Here is a 22,021-nt window from a genome sequence, read left to right as displayed (position 1 = left end):
AAAGGAATGCATGTCTGATGTCAAATTTAATAAGAATAAACAAAGGAATTGTTGAAAACGGTTCATCTCCTACAGAACTGTGCCATCCAGCAGAAATCACACACACACGCTGTCCATTCGAGCTTAATTCGAGTGAAGGTCATCTGAAATGTCTTCCCAGTGTTCTCAGGGTGTATGTGCATGTAAAAGTGTGTATAACAAGTGCAGTAATAATGCCAGTGATATCTTATGACCTCTGTCCTCTGAGTCATGCTCATGTAGTTACTCTCCTGCAGCCATACAGACGTCATATGCTAAATAACTCAGTCTGTATGGTAGAGGAGACTGGGCCTGGTTTAGTAAGGTTTCTAGTCAAAAGTAAGCAATTGCTTGTTTTATTCTAGAAGTGATTTACATGATGGTTTCAAATGCAAACTTCAGTGTGACAACATACCCCACTGTTAGTGCATGTCACAAAGAGTCAACATGCTTTAAATTAATTGTATCTTTTTCCCCCTTGACAATGACAGTGAAAATGTCGATGACAAAACCTTCAAATAACAGTTCAACCAACAATTACAATTTGCTGAAAATGTTTCACCCTCAGGCCGTCCAAGATTAGGATGAGTTTGTTTCTTCATCAGATTTGTAGAAATGTAGCATTGCATCAGTGTCTCAGCAATGGATGCTCTGCAGTGAATGGGTGCATAAATAAATATAGAAATAATGCTTCCTCCAGTGAAAAGTGCATCTCCTGTTGTCTCTCTCATCAAAATCCAGCCACATATTTGTTTAGAGCTGTTTAAACGGTGCTTGATCTGTGCAGATTTCTCTCCTGATTCAGACCAGACCACTTCTTCACTGCAGGAAGCTTTATTATGGAGTATAGACTCGTATTTGAGTTAAAAACATCTTAATGCTGGATTTGTTCCAGCTTTTGTCTTCTCCAGATGTTAACTGATGGACTGGAGTGCTGTGGATTACTTGTGGATTATTGTGATGTTTTTATCAGCTGTTTGGACTCTCATTCTGACGGCACCCATTCACTGCAGAGCATCCATTGCTGAGACACTGATGCGATGCTACATTTCTACAAATCTGTAAGTACATTTTTGGTAAATCTTTATTTTTTTATTTTTTTTAGGATTGTGTCCCTATACAGGAATTGATTTTCAAAAAAAAAAAACTAAACCCAAAAATGGTAACTCAACGGTTTCAGTTCCTGTTGTCTTCCATGTTATAGAGAAAAAACAAAAAACAAAAACAAAAATACACTGAAAGTCAATAGGACCCAAAACTGTTTGGTTATCAACAATTACCAAAATATCTTCTTGATATGATTTGAAACTGATTTGGAACGACATTAGAGTGAGTAAATGATGACAGATTTTTTTTTTTTTTTTTTTTTTGATGAACTATCCCTTTAACAGTGTGACAACTAGCCCCGGTCTCCCACTATACATACTCTCTTTAATGACATTCACTAGAAGCGCATGTCGACTTCATCTAATCTGTGGTTAGAGGGCCTCAAACCCCTAAAACTTTCTTCTATTCACTTAGTCCTGCTCTCGCCCTGTAAAACAAAGAGACACTTCTGAGCAAATCTGAGCAAACATTTGAAGTGTCTCGGTGTTTCTGAGCACTGGAGCAGGCCCGTCTCCGTCTGTGTGCTCGGCCCAGTGCGTCTGTGTCCGGCTGGGCCTCCTCTCGCTGCTTAATCCCTGGACTCTCCAGTGCAGAAAGAGCTGTGACAGGCATCGCTATTAGCACAGGGCACAGGCCTACTGGAAAAAAATCAAGTCATTTTAGAAAGATTACTTTTTAAGCTTCTCTGCCTTTCCATTATTTTCTCTCCACATCAGGGGCCCGAGTCCATCGCCCTCCTCATCCTCCTCCGCTCGCCCTTGTATGATCCGATATTATTTTATCAAATGTTTGCCTTCTGTTTTCATTTTTTGGACTTCTTTAAAATCAACACGAATGCTATTTACTTCATAAGTGATAGTTCAACCAAAAATACCAAAATTGCACATGCTTATTGCAAACACTCTTTTTAAATAACAGTGAATGAGGGCTGTGACATAAAAGCAGACAAGAAACAGAATTTCTCTTGACGGAAATTGATGGCCATAAGCATTTTTATATTTATGCATTTAGCAGACATTTTTTTTTTATCCAAACCGACTTACAATAAAGGAACATAAGCAATTCTTCACAGAGCTGACTATATTCATCGTATGCAATGCCAGGTTTGTTAGAAAACGACTTGGAAAGAGTGAAAATGCAGAGAAGCATGATCTTTTGAGTCAGATCTCTTCAATGAATCAGTTGATTCAGTACACAAAACCAATCTGAATGGTTTCAGACTGATTCGTTTGCGAAGTCAAAAGTCTGGTCAGATAATCACACAAAGCTTTCATATGATTTAAGTAATTTAAAAATGTATTTAAAATTATATATATACATCATATGAGTTAAACTGACCACTTTTCTGGTCCGTTTGCAACCTTTTTGAAGCTTAGAAGTTTAATTTCCAATTCACTGCATGGAAAAGAGCAACCACATTATTTAGCGTTTGTACTTTAGCATCCTACAAAATTAATGCATACAGGTTTTAAATAATATACTGTATGTTATAATAATATAATATAATATAATAATGTTTGTCTTCATAAGATTTCAGCAAAATGCTTCTGAAATGACTCGTCATCATGAATTCCTCTTTCTTTTTAATCATCTGCTGGCTCCCTTCCGGTATTTAACATCCACTTTTTGCAATCCAATCAATTCCCAAATGGATAAAATCAAAATGTGATTTTTACTAAAATTTTATTTTCTTAGTTTTATTTACAACTTCAAAAAGTCCCAACATACCATCAGTGTTAGTATTGTTAACAGAAAAAAATAAAATAAAATAGTTAACTGAAATAACATGGAAAAAGAAGAAAGACTGCATGCCTCCGAAACCAAAAAATAATTTGTTTTTGATAAATGGTATATTACAACAATGGAAATATTTGCAATCCGAACATTAAGCAGCCCGTGGCAATAACACTAGATTGTTATGAGAAATGTAATACTGTTAAGCAATTTCAGAATTATAACAATGAGCACGGTAGCCCTAAAACACTAAACTAAAATACAAGCAAGAGAAGTAACTCAAAGCTAACAACGATAAAGTGAAAAAGCTGCATTTACCGGCCCATTATTGAGTTCATTTATTGTGAAAAAACTTATTTATTTTGCCTTTATTTTCAGTTGAAGTACTAAAATAAATAAAAGAAATGAACGCACAAAATTACTAAAACTTTAACTAAAATCAAATATTAAAGACTAAAATACCACTGTGATTGATTGCTCTATTACATGTCAATCAGACGGTCTCTTGCGGTCAAAGCAAACATTTCTTGATAGGCTCTACACGATCCTAACACAAACGTAGTAATAAATACAAATCGCTACCAAAATTAAAAGCTTCACCTTTGGCCTTTAACCTCTGCCCTCACATGCACCTCATCACATTTCCAGCTAGAGGGACTTTATTGACATGTGCTTCTGTCCAATGGGATCATTTTACCCAAAGGGAAAGACAGAAAGAGTGAGAGACGTCTACTGTGGCCAATGCATTCAGCCCGGCCTCTACATTGTGCTTTCTGATGTGTGTCCCGGCCGGTCCCTTTCCCAGCATTCAACAGGTTGCCAATTAATCAGCTTCGACCCACTGAGAGTCACTCATGCCTAGAGCCGTTCCCTCCAGAGACGAGGCACATCTCTCGCTCTGCTTCCACCCAAAACATGATTAATCTCCAGACAGCTCCAATCTTTCACCTGTGGACACTCAAGCTCTCAAACACATGTATAACCTTAGGTGTGCATTATCAGGATCGTACTGATTAATTGGAGGCACAAATGTTACAAATTGAACTCGTGTAGATTGGCGCCTCTAGCGGCTTTCCGCTCAGACTGAGACGTAAAGCAGCCAAAGAAAGAGCCTCGCCTAATTAAAAGCTAACATCCAGATTAAATGGGTCGTATCATGAGGCATCAAAGTTTCCTTCAGTTCACTGTGCTGAGAAAACATACTGTTTAATTTCTGATGTCTGAAAGATGGATAGATATTTCAAACACCACCAGTTTGGTGTTCAACAACTTGGTCGGTCAAAATGAGATTATTATTCCTGAACAGTAGAAGAACAAATAATGAGAGTAAAATTCTGTCAGTTCAGTACTGTGCACCTACTGTACAATCAGGGTTATGATCCATAACTAAATCTAGAAACAAAACCATTTCATCATTGAAAGGAAAATAAACAGTAACCATAATAAAATAAAATAATCATAAAAACTTAATTCAGCTATTACTAAGGCAACATTTCTCATTTCCATTGAGTTCTATAATGTACTTAAATAACTAAAGCGTAAAAAGTAGACATTTTTACAAAAACAACCGATAAAAATGACAGAAAACACCAGAAAAATTACTAAAACTTTAACTAAAATTGAAATGAAAATATAACATAAATTCTAATTCAAAACATTAAAAAGCTACAATAGTGTATCAATGAAACTAAAGTAATAATGCACACGACATTGCATATCCTTCAGAAGAATCACGTTTATTTTAACATTTGAACAACTCTTTGATCATTTCAGTCCGATCTTAAAGAAAAAATTGTATGAATGTTATGAAAAATGTTTCAGCTGTTTTCATGCATACAATGAAAGTCAATGGGGTCCAAAGCAACACTGTATAGTTCAAATAAATAAATAAACAAACATTCTGAAGTCTATTTCATTCTTAGGGTCAAAAACAGGGTGGAAATGATCATAAAAGCCTGTTTGGCATTTGTTACAACCTTATTAACATTATTACAAATTAGTTTAGGCAAATCATGTGAGATTGAGTATGATATGAACAATCTAACCGATGCTGGAATGGTTATTTTTTGCAAAGTGATTTTAGCACCGCTTCAGATTTAATCTTTAATGCAACATTTTGAGGTGCAGTTTCTTTGCTTTCATTTATAGCTAAATGTTGTGGCCTTCTCGCGTATAAATATAACTCCCTGAAGTTACAGCAGTCATTTTTAACACCCTAATAAAAAGTAATTTTAAGAGGGAGGCTGGCCTCCTTAAAACCGGCGACAGATGTTGTTTTGAGGGTAGTTATTAAGGTACTTTCACTCTTCTCTGGTGCAAAATGCACAAACATGCAGATTATTTACACGTTATAAAATCACACTGGCAGAGAAGGGTCAAAAAGATACGCACCCTCCTAATGAACGCAGACAGACAACCGAAATCACCTTTGAGAAATCAATAGCTGTTAAACTTTGGCAAAACACTGACAGAAGGAAAAGTAATTATAAGTCTGTTCCCCTCGGCGTAACCTCAGTCTGTGAGAGCAGTGAGTATATGTGAGAATATGTGTTTGTCGGAGTTTGTCTGTCTTGTATTAGTGACAGTACAGTGTGACTAATCTTCGCTGATGCTGGCATTGGAGACAGAATAAAGTGAGAGAAAGAAAAACATCCAGAGCAGAACAACACAACAAGCCACCAGAGGATGTGTTTTACGCTGATTTTACAACCTAAAACAACACGACTATGAGTGGCTTTTACAAAACAGTATTGGAAAACACACCAATGTTCAATAGTTACATGTATTAGTCAATGTTGTTAAGAGTCATTCGTTTGTCATCTAGGCATCGAAAAGCTTAGATTCAGACAATGACAGTACAGGCACATATTAGACATGAACAAACAAAAAGAACCAATTTAAAGAGTCATTCCCTTGTGATTCACACTACACTGGTCGCACTGTATGTTTGTGATTCTGTATAAAAGAACCGGTTTAAAAGAATCACTTGCTCGTGACTCAGACTGCACTGGTCACGTTGTATGTTTTTGATTCACTGAAAAATAGCCATTATAAAGAGTCATTTGTTACCAATTTAAAAGGTCACTTGTTTGTGATTCAGAACACACTGGTCACATTGTATCTTTTTTTAGTTCACTAAAAAAATAACCATTATAAAGAGTTATTTGTTTGTGCTTGTTTGTCACACTGTATGTTTTTGATTCACTAAGAAGAACCATTTGAGTCATATGTTCGTGATTCGGACTATACTGGTTGTGCTGCATGTTTCTGATTCAGTAATTATATCACACTGTTCATGCTATATGCTTTGATTTAAAAGATTTTTGATTCAGTTGTAAATCTGATTACACTGGGAACGTATGTTTTTGATTCACTAAAACGATCTGTTGGCTCTTTACAGTTATATATAAATACAGTAGCATTTTATAAACACAGAATCTGCCCATCCAATCAGAATGTAGAGTCAAAGCTGTCCATTTTATAAATGATCCTTTACAAGCTTATATTATAACATGACACCCTTATTTGATGATGGCATGAAAATGCTCATGGTGAACATAGAAATGCCCTCCATCACTGCATATTGTTGTCAGTGCACAGCTCACTGTATACAGAAACAAAAAGAAAAATACATTATGAACTTCCTTTGGCAGTCATTTACAAGAAAACTGACTGCAGACAGTAAATCCTCATTATTACAGTTTTTTACGATTGCTTACACACTAAATTGTGTATAGTTTTCGCAAAAGTGTTCCATTTTGCAAATGATCTGAAGTGTTGTGCTACTTTGGTGTAGGGTTGTGTTAATTGTGTGTAGTGTTTTGACAAACCGGGCCCTGTTTTCAAAATTGTGCTTAAGCAATCGTAAAAAACTGTAAGCTCCCTATTTTCAGCTTGCCTCCAGACATTTAAAGGGTCGCTCTCTGGCAGGCAGCTGTGTGTGAGTGTGTGTGTGTGTATCAGAGATGTGGACCTGTATCTCACCCCTGCTCCAAAGATGGATTACATTCATTTGTTCAGCGGCGGACCTGCCCTCCTCCTTTACCTCAGGGCTTTATGCCTTCAGTCAGATTTAAATCAGGGCCTGATTGCTTGACTTATATTAAAGTTGCGAAGCTGTATCAGTCTTTCTGAAATATTAAAACAACTGTGTTCATGTTTCAGAAGCAAGAGAAATAGACTGTTACTTTATTACAGGCAGAGATAGAGTGAAGGGTGGAAAAATAAATGAATCTCTGCTAAAAGTCTTTTATGTGGTGAAGGTGATGTGAATATGGTATTAGGGATGCACCGATACCGATACTGGTATCGGTATCGGGCCCGATACTGGCCTCCTGTACTCGTACTCGTACTCGTTAAAATGCCCCGATACCAAACGCCGATACCACACAGCATGTGATAAGCGCCATATTCTTGAAGGTGTCTGAATATATTTTGGTTTGACTGTATCTATTTGATAAATGAAGTTAACCAACTAACATTATACATACCCTTTTGGTTTCTGTACCCAATATTTAAAAAATGTACAAATGCAATAAAAATATCGGTATCGGCATCGGTATTGGCAAGTACCAAAAATAAAAGTATCGGTATCGGGCGAGTACTGGAAAAAGTGGTATCGGTGCATCCCTATATGGTATAGGCATAAGTGTCCTTGTGTTACGCGTAAAAGCAGCTAGAGAGGCTCTGAAGAGCACCTCGATTGTCAAACCATGAAAAATTACTCTTTGCTTTAAGTGTACTTGTTCTTGATGTGTATTATCTCGTCTTCGACATTCTCATGTTCTGTTTGGGGTCTGGGTAGATTGTTAAAACAGCTCAAACTTAATTAACATACTTAACATCCAAGTACTAGGTTCATACTTCATGACTCTAGTTTTTTAAATGATTGGTTATAAACTATTTTTAAAAATGGAAAAATGTTACATTACTCGTGTTTTACACTTTAAAGAACCCAGATTGACCCAAAACAGACACGGCATTACTATGTAGAAATTTACATGTGTGGAATAGCCATACTGTAATCTACACTGAAAGCAAAGCTGAGAATTATTTCAAAACATTCACTAATAACCACTGATAAGTCTGCTATGAGCTTCAGCAATAAAATAACCAAATAAACATTAAACATTATTTTATTTACATCTTTTAGCAAAAACCCATTGGTAAAAATAAACTGTACATAAACACATTTACAGAACATAAAAAAACGATTTTGTAAATCATCATTACGAGCTACTAAGTCATAGTTATGAAACAAAGTCTAAATTATGATATGAGTCATAATGAGATAAAATTACTTGAAAAGTTTGAAATATGAGATACTGTCATAATTATGAGATAAAAAAGTACATTATGGAACACTAAGTCATAGTTATGAGACAAAGTCTACATTATGAGACACTAAGTCATAGTTATGAAACAAAGTCTACATTATGAGACACTAAATCATTATTATTAGATAAAGAGTCAAAATTATGAGATACTAATTCATAATTATAAAACAAAGTCTACATTATGGCATACTAGGTCATAGTGAGACAACTGGCATAAAAACTGAAAAATATGAGATAGAAAGTGAACATTATGAGATACTTAGTTATAATTATGAGATAAAAAGTAAAAAAGTATGACATACTAAGTCAAGTTAGTATGCGTTTCGTCATAATTATGACTTTATATCAAAATTATAACTTTTATCTCATAATGTAGACTTTTTATGCCATTGTGATTTACTAAAGCATTTTTTTTTCTTATGTCTGGCTTCCAGAATTAAAAAAAGGTTATTAAAACAATGATGTTGGTATTACTATAAATGTATGTTTAGAAACCAGTAAATACTAAAAAAAAATTAAAAAATAAAAAATAAACTTGACACACTGGCTTTGAAGTAGTGATCAGAAGTTACAAAATAAATTATGACCGAATTTAATAAGTGGAACTAACAGATATGCCCTACGATATTCCTAAATCAGTTTCAGACAGAATAGAAGTAGTGCAAAAATTAAGTGGCCATAGTAGCGAAGGAGTATCGCGATGTGCTGTAATGGCCGCTTCCGGTGTAAATCACTCTATTAATGGGAAAAAAATGTAGTTTTGAACAAAAACACCACATGTGCACAGTTTATGGGACCTCAACCATACAATAAATCTCAACAGAACATTAAGGTTACAAAACTGACGTCCAGTTAAAACGTCCGTACAGGAAAAATATCACAAATCTGATGCTAAACAGGCTTCACAGAGTTGCATTCTCCTATAATCTATTGTGGTGAGTTTATATGTGAGCAGTCTGCTTCTGCTATAACTACAAAAACCGCACTATACTATTGCCTGCTCTCTGTAAACAATTCAGTTAAAGTCTGAGACAAATGTTTAGTTGGTGAGCTGAGCACGGTGCGTTTTATCTCGGCCCAGCCGCTGGGAGGATAAGATCAGCGCTCAGGCCATGACGGCCTCGGCTTTGGGTTCTGGAGGACTAAATGAGACTCTGGATGACAGAACTGCACCTCAGTGTAATGAGTAAACACATCACAGCGGTCAGTGATTTATAACGGAGCCCGTAGTGACATTTTTGTGGCGCGCTGGAGCCAGTGTGCTTCATCCTTGATCTCTCTTTTACTTCACATTCCTCATACCTCTCCCTCCCTTTCTCTCGCTCTCATTTTCTCTGTGTAAGAACGAGTGTGGAATTCTGAGTGGGCTACTTCAGCAGTGAATAAAGGACGTTACGTGTGTGTGTGTGTGTGTGTGTGTTATGAGGTGTCAGGAACAGTGCTGTGGGTGGGTCTGAGAGAGCGCTGGATGAATAGTGATGTGCATTAGACGGTAATAAAGACCTCAAAATACAGCAGGAGGAGAATAATGTTTGTACCTTTGTCACCACTCTCCATCTCTCAGCTCCTCTGAAGGACAAGCTCGACATGCGAGCGCACACACACACGTAAAAACACATTCTCTCAGTCGTATGATTGAAAGTTTGCTATTATCTACACTCTGCAGACACCTTTGCACAAATCCAATACAGAATTGCATTTAAGTCACATTCATTAATGAAGCAAAGTATCATTATACAATACATGATCAAAAGTGCATGCATTCCAGTGGGCCAGCAACTCAGCATAGGATTCCAATTATCAGTCAATATGTTTAAAAATATGCAATTACTGTATATATAATTATAAATGGTTTATCATTAGATTACTCAAATTATATGTAATTATATACTGTAAATCAAACTTAAATTATACATACAATTATATAATTAAATTACATTATAATTATATAATTATTAAATACATTATATACATTTAATAGACAATTAAGTGTTTTCACTGAACATAAAATTTACATTCAAAGAAAGCATTTAATATATATATATATACATACGTTTTATTTAAACAGAATTTACTACAGAAAACATACACATACAGTTTCAACTAGACCTGCAATTTAACCTTATATGTGACCCTGGAGCACAAAACCAGTCATAAATGGTCCATTTTTCGAAATTGAGATTTATACATCATCTGAAATCTGAATAAATAAGTTTTCCATTGATGTATGGTTTGTATATTATATTGTATGCAATATTTGGCTGATTTTTTTATTATTATTATATGTGACCCTGGACCACAAAAGTCTTAAGTGGTCCATTTTTCGAAATTGAGATTTATACATCATCTGAAATCTGAATAAATAAGTTTTCCATTGATGTATGGTTTGTATATTATATTGTATGCAATATTTGGCTGAGACACAACTATTTGAGAATCTGGAATCTGAGGGTGCAAAAAAAATCAAGATATTGAGAAAATTGCCTTTAAAGTTGTCCAAATGAAGTTCTTAGCAATGCATATTACTAATCAAAAATTAAGTTTTGATATATTTGTGGTAGGAAACTTACAAAATATCTTCATGGAACATGATCATTACTTAATGTCCTAATGATTTTTGGCATAAAAGAAAAATCGATAATTTTGATCCATACAATGTATTGTTGGCTATTGCTACAAATATACCTGTGCTACTTATGACTGCTTTTGTGGTCCAGGGTCACATATGAACATTCAGTCGATACTGATTTAAAGGGGTCATATGATGCTGCTAAAAAGAACATTATTTTGTGTATTTGGTGTAATGAAATGTGTTTATGCGGTTTAAAGTCTAACTGCGGTTACTGACACCATGCCTTCTTTCTTTGCGTGCACATTTGCGGCGGGATTATGCAAATATTTCCACATAGTGGGGTAGATATGTGGGGGCGTGTTAGAATGAGCCGTTTTAGGGGGGCGTGGCAGAGTCTTAACTTTGATAAAGAATATCTCTTTGGTTTTGAGACTTTAGTCTTTGCAACTTCAGGGATCTTATCTATGCACAATCAGCTTGTAACACTCCAAAGAGAAAGGAAAACTTGAAATCGCATCATATGACCCCTTTAAGTCATACAAATCGCATTTTTAAATATCGTCCATAGAGGGCGAAGTATACACATAATATCACGATAGCAGTTCTCAGTTCATTATAAAAAAATTACAAAAAGTTCTCAGCTCATTTTGAGATGCATATCACTTTTGATTAAATGTGTCAGACTGATTCGAACCCACTCTGAATGATTCGTTAGGACGATTCAAATCGATATCTCCCCAGTCGACGTCGCACTGTTTGATATTTTTCAGCAAACAATTACAACGCAACAGAGAGGCATGTTGTCCTGGTTTTATTTGGCTGTTCCCAGCTATTTAAACTGATTAAATTAATTCTAAGAAAAGCAAATTTGGTTTGCTGTCTACCTTATAATATAATGGATATAAAGGTGGTGGAAGCCAGGTATGTCGGAAACACTGTCACTGAGGTAAGCAGCCGTTTATACACTCTTGCACTCTGAATGACAGGATTAGATTGAAATCCCCCTCCTATATTAATGAGTGATTGAATCCCAGCTATACGTAATGGTAAAGTACTTTGATTCTGTCAGAGTTGGCCTTGTTGAGTGTAGTCACGTGACACAACAAACCGTGAAGAAGCATCTGCGATTGCTTGTATTTTACATCCAGAGGCCGTTATCTACAACCTAGCGATAAAATGAAAGAGAAATATATATTTTAACACTCATATATTACAGAAGCAAGGGTGATTTTGTTCCTGATATCCTTAAGTCGCTGATAATCAAATCCGTGTTCAATAAACAAGACGTTATTATCGAGTAACTTACATTTTAGACACAATTGTTTGTATTTTTTATTTTTTTTTGCAAAAATAATTCTAAAAAAACAACAGCATAATTTACTAATGCGTTTCTCTAAGATGTTTTGTTCTTGGATGAATCAGTTGAGTGAATAATTCAATGACTCGCTGATGAGTCACTTGTTTCGTTCCGGAAGCATTCTTGAACGAATCGGTCGAATCAATGATTCAATTTCTCACTTATAGACACCAACTACTGGCGAAATGATGTAACCTGCAGAAACACAGACTGACTAAAAGAGCAATAATACATAATATTAGTTTTAGTCTTCGTTGTCCATTTTCTTCAAAAACATGCAGTACCTCTGCTTCAGTATATGTAATGTAAGGTGTTGACTTTAGCCTGCAGTATTTCTGTGTTCTAGCTGATGTATTTGTCCCAGCACAGCAAATGCTCAGTCAGGAGAAAATCCTACATTATGAGGAGGGAGCGACATATGGGCTTAATTAATGAAGTAGCGCATCAGCTACAGGACAGCACTTTGATAGTTAGTTGTCTAAAGACGGAAAGACAGAGAGAGGGAGCGAGATGAGGTGATGCTTTGCTCCTACGAGAGTCATAACAGAGAGAATTAACATGCCGACATCAGCCAGTTTTAAAGCACTCCTGAGCTGCTCATTCTCTGTCATCTGTACTTTTATTTTCTGAGAGGTGAAACAGCAAGCTCGACACTTCTGGCTGCGTATAACATGCTGCTGTTTCAAGAAAGCTGTGGTCTAAAGATGCAGTAGGTGTTGACCCCCAAAAAAATCAATAGATAAAAATTAATTGATTAAAAGTATTTGTGTTGCAAAAATGGTTTACTGTATGTGCTTTTAAGTCAGTTAACACTAGGTGGCAGAAAGTAGCATATAGTAAATCCAGCCTTTTGATTTTAGCAACAAAAAATAGTTTTTTTTTTTTTTTTTGCATGCAATATGACAGTATCAGAGTAAAGTTTGATGTACTATATGTAAGTCTCATGGTGCATGAATACGGTAATCGTTCAGTACCTCAAAGTACTGTGTGTTTGTTTGCTATGAACTTATCCAGTGTTCAGAAGCAACTTATGTTGAGCAACTGCACTGTTTACTGTGAGTGTTTCCATGCCTGGTTTCCCCTCAGAGAGTAAGAAACTGAGGTTACCATTCAGCTCAAAGTAGAAATTGGTCTGAAGCCCAAGAGTCAAAATACGAGTAAGGCCCTCTGTGTGATACCCATCTGTGGGAAATTTTGCTTATAGCAATACATGCAGTATTATTCATGCCAGGAAGCATTACATGCCCGGAGAGAAGACGAGAATAGGGCATTTTTACATGCACAAGCATAAAACACTCTCATAAAATACAAACTAGCTTTTGGGCAAGATAAGATACCAGAGGAGTTGCACAAACACTTCCAGCATTTAGATGCTTTTAGAAATAAATTCAGAAGGAAACCTTTGAGTGCTGTTAAAATAGCCTTCTGGCTTGCATCAGGTCCTGGAATGATTGTATTGATGGATGAATAAATGGAGAATTAAAGCTTTAATGATTATATGACTCAAACATTTGAAGTCAGTCTTCCTTCATTTTGAAACTAATGTAACTTATTCCTCCACCTAATGGGAAAAAATCATCTCATCTGCTTGACGTTCCAAACCGTTATGACTTTCATTCTTATGTTGAATACAAAATATGAATGTTTGAATAATATCCTGGATACTGTTGCTTTTGCATTCGTTTCTGTAGCTTGAAATCAATCCTACCCATTTATCGGGAAAAAATGACCATCACTTTTAAAATGTCTCCCTTTGTATTCCATGGAAGAAGAACGTCATACAGGTTTGGAACAACATCAGGGTGAATAAATGATTTTTCATTTTCATTTCTGGCTGAAGTAATCCTCTAAAAATGTGCAATAAGAGCACACAAATCTCTGCTGTACAGTGAGGTTTTCCGTGAGAATATCTGTCAGTAGTTGACAGAAGACAACACCAGTATCCCCTGACCTTTATGACCTTCTGAAAAACTGCAGCGAATTTCAAGATGAACCACCGCATTCAACACCTGTTTGAAGCACATGCAAGCTTAAACGTCTCTAAAAGTAAGTAGTCAGACTTTGAACCCCCTCGTGTAACCTTCCTTTCATAACACACAGACTTTGAGCTTTTGAAATGGTTTAATCTGACAGCGAGGCATCATACGCATGTCTTTGGATTTTGGCACATTGTAATACTAAGCTGTGTAGATCTAAACAACGATTTAGAAGATATTATGTCTGAGATGTTGTATATACGAGAGACAACGAATAAACAGGAGGGTTTGTAGATGAAGGCATATGGTGCTGCTGTGAGGGAAACTCCTGAGGGAATAACTAGCTGTGTAATTAGGTTGAAAATGTTTATTAGTATTCACAGGTCATCGAGGGTTTGGAATTTGATGTGTAGACCTGGACTTTTGCTTTATACAGTCAAGTTATCTTGTGTATTTTCTCAACCAAATTGGCCATGACAGTATTTTTTCTTTCTTTCCAGAATTCTGTACAGACTGTGTGCTTCTCTGTTTTTTTTTTTTTTGTGCACAAATGGTATTGATAGGTCAGTTACATAAGATGGCGATGTGTAAATGCAGATATGCTTAAGCTGCAAGCAGTATTGGGGTCAGTTGTGACCCAAACTGAGGCTATGACATAATTTTAGTGCCGAGAAAAAATGAACATGTGATTGGCCACATTTACATATCACATGTTCAGTGTTACTCAGATATAGTGTATATATTTAGAGAGAGAGAGAGTGAGAGAGAGAGTTTTATTTTATTAGTAGTAAATAATATTATTAATAATATTAATAATAAAATATTATTTTTAAATAAAGTTGCAAAGAAAATAACATCAAAATCAACCTCTGATTGCCATTTCAGTCTTGCAAACAAGGTCCTTTCTCATAAGCCCCTATCACACAGTAATACCAGTAAACTGCCGTAAAATTACCGGAACGACTTTACCAGTAAATACAAATATGCGCTGTTCACACAGGCAACACTGTTCCGTTTTTTTACAGGTAAAGCACCATTCACACACCAGTCTCAAAATACTGGTAAATTTTGACATCATTAACCAGAAATTACCTTTAAACGACTGCGCCTCCCGGTGTTTGCAAAAATGGAGGGGTATATGCATGGTCAGTGTTTTTGTTGGTGTTTTCATTTTCTGCATTCACACAGAGCACATTACTGGTAATATTACAACTTCTCATACCGGTAAATTGCCAGAACAAATTTAATGGTATTTTTGAAAAGGTGCTGTTCACACATAATCTCTTAACGGTAATTTACCGGTAATTTACCAGTATAGACTGTATGTGTAAAAGGGGCTATAATTAAATTAAATTTCCACTGCAGGGTTCAGATACTAATCATAATTATATGCTGGTGTGCCAAAAGACTGAAAAAATTTAGCTTTGTTGGTAAAGCTTATCCTACAGTAAAACTAAACTAAATCCTCAGATATTCAGATTTGTATGCATGCAATATTATTAAAAGCTGCACAAATGTCACATGCCACTTATTCAGTCGTGAGTCACGTCAGGTCCGTTACAAACCATTCTGAGAGAACGTACGGTCGTAATGGCTCCTGAGCGCTCGTTCAATTGTGTGGAGCCAGATTTCACACCTGGCCCTCTTTACTCAACACAATAAATGGGGAATAAGAATTGCCTTTTTAAGAGCAAACATAAAAGCCAAGCGCTTGCAGCTGCTATAAATGAGCACTTTTGTCAGTTCTAGCTGTGGCCTAGCTGCTAACTAACACGAGCAAATTTGAGGGTAATTGCTTTGGACTTGTAATGGTTGCGCAAGTGAATGAAAGGCTGTTGGCATTTTAACAGCATGTCAGGCCTACTCAGAAAATAATGAGCTTTGCATTGACGACAGTGGTCTGCGGAGAGAAGTCTGGATGATTAATCAAACATGTTTTTTGGGACAGGAAAGTCTGGAGTACGGGAATACGGGAATACGGAAATCACACTGCGGAGGTTAAAGCCCTGTCTATTTGTGTTGTGAAAGCACCACCCTGTTGATCTGTTGAGGGTTTTCCTTGTGAAAAGCTGCCCCAGGATTTGTTTTCATGACCCGGGAAATGTAGAACTGTACATTGCTGATGGATATTCCCACAATAGACGCAAACGGAAAACAGGATGTCAGGACATTTGAAAACAGCAGGATATTTGTGGTGTTTCTCGCTTACAGTTTTCACTTGCTTTTTTTATTGTCTGTTGAAACACCGATGAGCGCCAAAGACGTATTTTACAATTCCCAAGTGAGGTATCATGAGCACATTTGCACATTTCCCCTTCGTTGCACCTAATTCTCTCTTGTTTTTCTCAATTCACTTTTCACAAATCTCAAACCTCAGATCTGACTTTACCTGCAACCAGCTTGTAATAAACATCAATACACTCTTAAAAATTAAGGTTCTTTTTTGGCATCAGTGGTCCCATGAAGAACCTTTAACATCCATGGAATCTTTCCATTGCACAAAAGGTTCTTCATTGTGGAAAAAGGTTCTTTAGATTATTAAAATGTTCTACAAACTAAAACAAAAATGGTTCTTTTAGGAACTGAAAGGGAGCCCAACATGGCATTGCTTTAAAAGCTCCTTTTTATGCTTTTATTTGTTGGAGTGTAGATCTAACAATACACATCCTCCACATATATATTGATGGAGTAGTGTGGCTAGTTTAATCTCCAGAGCCGTCCCTCACCTTTCTCTCCTTCTTTCATCCCAAGAACATTAATATAAGGCTTCACTTTGAAGCACGTTGCCATGCATCTGCCAGAAATGTGCCGTTAAACCGGTCCGTTATCCGTCTGCGTATTTTGGTAGGTTCAGTTTCCCCAGAGCCGACTCAAAACGCTTGCTCGTTAGTTTAAACATAATCCTGTGAGGAATGTTGTCAAGCCTTGTTCTCCGATACATTCTGGACGTTACCCGCTCCACGCGGGGCCAATGCAAACAGCTTGGCAACTGTTGATTTTGATAACAACGGATGGCGAAATCTGATATTTGGAACAATTTGAACTCACTGTCCCAAAATTCATTCCAATGTCATGCAGTAATCTAATCCTCTGCTTCCCCTTGTACAGAGTACATGGCTTTTTAACTCGTCTGCTGTAAAAGTGTAGGACACAGCAGGCAATAACAAAATAAAGAAATTTGGTGCATAGCACATATCAATATTCTGCAAGTATAATCGAATCAAAGAGATACGGCTCAGCGAAAGACAAAGGCGGTCTTCCACACCAAAGACTAATGCGCTTTTAGCTCTCTGATCTTGTTTTTCTTTCCAGTGCTTTATGGCTCGACAGCAGCGGCGGTCCATCAGAAGAGGCAAGGGACGCTGAGTCTCCCTTAAAATAATTGTTCGGAATAAATGCAATGACTAAAGTGATAAAATTAACTAGCTCAAAGCAATGGTGTCTAGAATTGAGCTCCCATGAGCACAGATGGCAGACTTCAAATCAGGTGCTTCCAGGAGATCCTGTGCCAGATGAGCAGAACAGAGATAACTGGGAATACTAGTTGTTGTTTTTTTACCAGAAATTATAGACCTACTTGGGATTAAGTGGCAGCGGCTATTTACACTAACTGAAAATAGCATATTTTCTTGGTGATAGATGCTATTTACACTAAGTACAAATAGGGATAGATGATATTTACACTAAGTGAAAACAGCATATTTTCTAAGTGATATACACTAAGTGCAAATAGCTATAGATTATATTTACACTATGTAAAAATAGCAGGATGTTCTGCTATTTATACTACTTATTGCAAATAGTGGCAAATATCTGCACCTCCGTATTGTACATTATAAAACCGTATGCAATAATAACGTATTGAGTGTAAATTATAATTTTAATTCAAATTATTAAATGGATGCCACTTTAATTGGGACACTGAAGCCCTCAGCTGCACCCTACCCTATACTTTTTCAACTTTTCGATTATTTTCTTCATTTGTATTAAAAATTAATGGCTTTCCGATGTGATATTAGATTTGAAAATGGAGAAGAAAGAGGTCGGCAAAAGGCGGATTCGAACACGAGTTAAAAAGACTACAGCATACGATTCACTACGTCACTGGAGCTGTTGTTTTGACAGCTGTCTTTTGTAATCTTGAGTGTCTCAATCACACATTGGTGAGCGGAGTTAGTGTAAATAGCCTCTGCCAACAAGGTGAGCTATTTGCACTTAGACACTGATGTCACTGCTGAGTAGATTACTTATAAACTGTAGTATGTTACTGATTACATATTAGATGATATCGTTACAACCGGCTCCAAATTGCAACATAAACGAGAGCCAACACGGACCAGCAAGTAGCAAAGAAAAGTAGTATATTTAACAAAAACTTAATTAATAAAGGTATTCAAACAGTCAGTAGTCAGTATTAATGTAAGTCAGTGTTGAAAGCGTGCATGGCAGTGGACTGTAGGCTCAAGGTCTGAACTGTATGCAAACAAAATAAACATCAAAACAATAGAGCAAGCGGCAAGCCCGGCTAGCGTGGTCACATCGTGCCCCCGTCCTCATCAGCGCTGCAGTTTTTATAGCTCCGCATAATGAGCTCAGGTGGGAAGACACACCCACAATAAAGAGTATACCTGCAAACCAAAAACAAAACAAGAAAAAACACAGGCCCAGCACTCACTGGGACATAACAATATAAATTGCAGTCAGTAATGTAATTTAGATTACTCATTTTAGGTAATGACTACTTTCTGACTACTTTTGGATTACTCTTATTACTTATGAGCGAACTTGTTTATCCAACTTTTTCCTGAGTAACCGATTAGTGCTGCCATGATGGATTCTAACTTCCATTTGGATGCTGTCGTCTTCCGGTCTCCACAGAAATCCATGTTAAAACAGGGTAAAAAGATTGAATATGTGAACTCATCTGTTTTCAATGCAGCTAACCTCGGGCCGTTTTCGTTGGTTTAACGTTATATTATCAGCTCAGAAGATACATTATTTTGACTAGAAACGCGAGAGACCATGAGATGTAAAGCATTGTTCTAGTATGAGTTGGATGAGACTTCCACATTCAGGAAACAGGAAGATCGACTTTTTTATTAAGAAAACATAAATCAAATATATTCCATTCTTTGTTATCAACATCATGAATGAGCATTTTAAATGTACTAATCTAATTACAAGTACTGAATTTTTGGGTAACACTTTATTTTAAGGTGTCCTTGTTACACATGTTACATGTACTTACTATTATAATAACAATAAATTATGCAAAATTACATGCAAGTAACCCTAAGACGAACCCTAACCATATAGTAAGTACATGTAGTTAATTATTGTTACTCACTACATAAATGTATAATTACACTGTAACAAGGACACTTTAAAACGAAATTTAAACAATTTAACAATTCAAGATTCAAAAATCTGTTTATGAATTAACTCACTGATTCCATAATCATAGCATTTCTCAAGCTCATGGGAGAAGATTATGAGTAAATAACTTAAATTCAATCAGTTTCTCACAAAAAGTTCTCATATGACATAATAAAATAATAGTGCCATGGATCGTGTGGACTAGATATTTCACATCAGATTCCACATTAGAAGTGAAATAGACTACTTTTATGAATCGTTTAAGGTTAAAGATTGAACCAGTATATTGTGCAAATTCTCCTTTTTGTTCCACAGAAGAAAGACAGTCATGCAGCTTTGGAACGACATGAGGGTGAGTCAGTTAAGACAGAATTTGGGTGAATATCACTGCAATAAATCTCACATAAAGAGAACACATTATTGTCTATAAAACTTGAACGGTCTCATTGGACAGATCTCTGTATAAATAAAGTAAATGGCTATTGTAATAAAATATTAGTGTGCTTTAGAAATCAACACAATGCGCTGATGTATAATTGGAGGGGAATTCAGTAGTTCAACAGTAAGCAGAGTTGAGAAAATGAATGGGTTTCATCTTAATCAGCTCGAGGCTCTTGCCTGCGGGGAGGGGTGATAAGAGGCAGCTGGGAGGATGTTAAGAGTCTCCGAGTATTTTAAGACCTTTGCGTCGAATTCGAGACACTTAGATGTCAAAGATGGAGGTGCGATCACAGCTAGTGATTTCTGGGGCTAAATGCACAGTCAAATCAAGCCTGCCAAAGAGCTGCCAAAGCACATGGTGGTGGAAAGTTTAGTAAACTTTCTTTCATTATCATCACGTAAAGCTGTGGCATACATTTTATGGCATCCCGAATGTTTTGAGTAGTGAGTGTCAGAACAATCCCTTTAAGTTATTAAAAACCCTTAGTTGAAATGTTACAGGTATTAGTTTTTCTTAACATAAGGAGCTTGTTGCAACCAGCTGCTGACCATTAATAGTCAGAAGCCAGATGAGCCCTCATCCGTCTTCAGAAGTCAAAAATATATTCAGCCCTTAGTTGTTAACCCATCCAGTCAAAGTAAGCAGGAACATCAATCCTGGGAGCTGATGCACTATATCTTGAGATCAGCAGCCTTAACACACTGTGTTTTTAACAAGCTTAAAGGGGTCATATGACATGATTTCATGTTTTCCTTTGTCTTTGGAGTGTAACAAGCTGTCCGTGCATATATAAGATCTGTAAAGTCGCAAAGATTAAAGTCTCAAACACAAAGATATAATCTTTCTAAAGGTTAGGACTCATCCACGCCTTCCTAAAACGCCTCATTCAAACACACCCCCACATGTCTACATCACTGTGTGGGAAGATTTGCATAACACCGCCCAAATGTTTTGAAAGAATGCATAACTTTTATTCTCGCTGTAGTATTGTTGCCGCCGCCGACATGTCGTGGAGATACTGTGTGTTTCTAAATAAGTAAGGGGCATAACATTTCCGTCACACGCTTGAGGTATTCGGCCAATCATAACGCACTGGATAGCTGGCCAATCAGTGCTTTACAGAACGATGAGCTTTGTAAAAATTTACACATTTCAGAAAGGCGGAGCAGAGAGGAGTGACAATAATGTACGGTACGTGGAAAATAATGTGTTTTTTCAATCACATTGCATTACACCAAATACACAAAATAATGTTCTTTTTAAGGTTTTTAAAGTTTCCCTTTAAATCGTGCATGATTTATTACCTCAGTTCGGTCCACTCTAAAGATATGAGCCCAATGCAATATTTCAGAAATAGCATTTTGTGAGATATGTATCCGCAATATTGTAACTGTGGTAGCAATAATTGGCTACAGAAGTAGTAATGTGATTTTGGTTTGTGAGTTCAGCTCCTACTGGTACAAATGTTTAAAGACAGGGCTAAATTTTAATACCATGCACTCAGGATTAGTTTCCAATCTTTATAGTTTATTTACATTATGTTAATATCTGTTACATATACCAATGTTTACTGAGTGTGGGCTCCCTCTGCATATTTAAATAAGGCTTGTAGAATGTTATTAGGTTTTGTAGTGTAAGTGATGCATATTTGCCTGCTTTCATCTATCTTTGTTTACTGGAAAGTGCTTTTAAATGGAACTGATTGTTCCAAATTCTGCTGACTTTTTTGGCCTCCTGTCATGTATATAACTTGGATTTTTAAACATCCTGCCGTATTAATGTCCTCTCTTCTGCTGTGATGATGATGATGATGATGGGTGCAAAAAATTGTGTTTGGAAAAACATGAGACAAAGTCACAGCTCTCCTAGCACCTGGGTGGATGAACCTAGGCCACGCACCAGACATCCCTGCTTGTTCAGAAGGATCAAAGGAAGTCAGCGCAGGCACGCTAGATATTCAAGTCCCTTCACAGATGGTGATGTTGACTCTGGAAACCTGTGCAAAGACTTGGCTTTGCTGGAATTTAGGAAACAGCTCTAGCACTAGGGCCATGTGGGATCTCAAAAAAATAACATGTTAGATTGAGTGAGCGAGGGAGCAGG

The sequence above is a fragment of the Sinocyclocheilus rhinocerous genome, unplaced genomic scaffold (assembly GCF_001515625.1).
Source record: "Sinocyclocheilus rhinocerous isolate Xijiao unplaced genomic scaffold, SAMN03320098_v1.1 scaffold1006, whole genome shotgun sequence".
NCBI lineage: Eukaryota > Metazoa > Chordata > Actinopteri > Cypriniformes > Cyprinidae > Sinocyclocheilus > Sinocyclocheilus rhinocerous.
The sequence above is the reverse complement of the archived record's forward strand: the minus strand, read 5'-3'. Positions refer to the sequence as shown.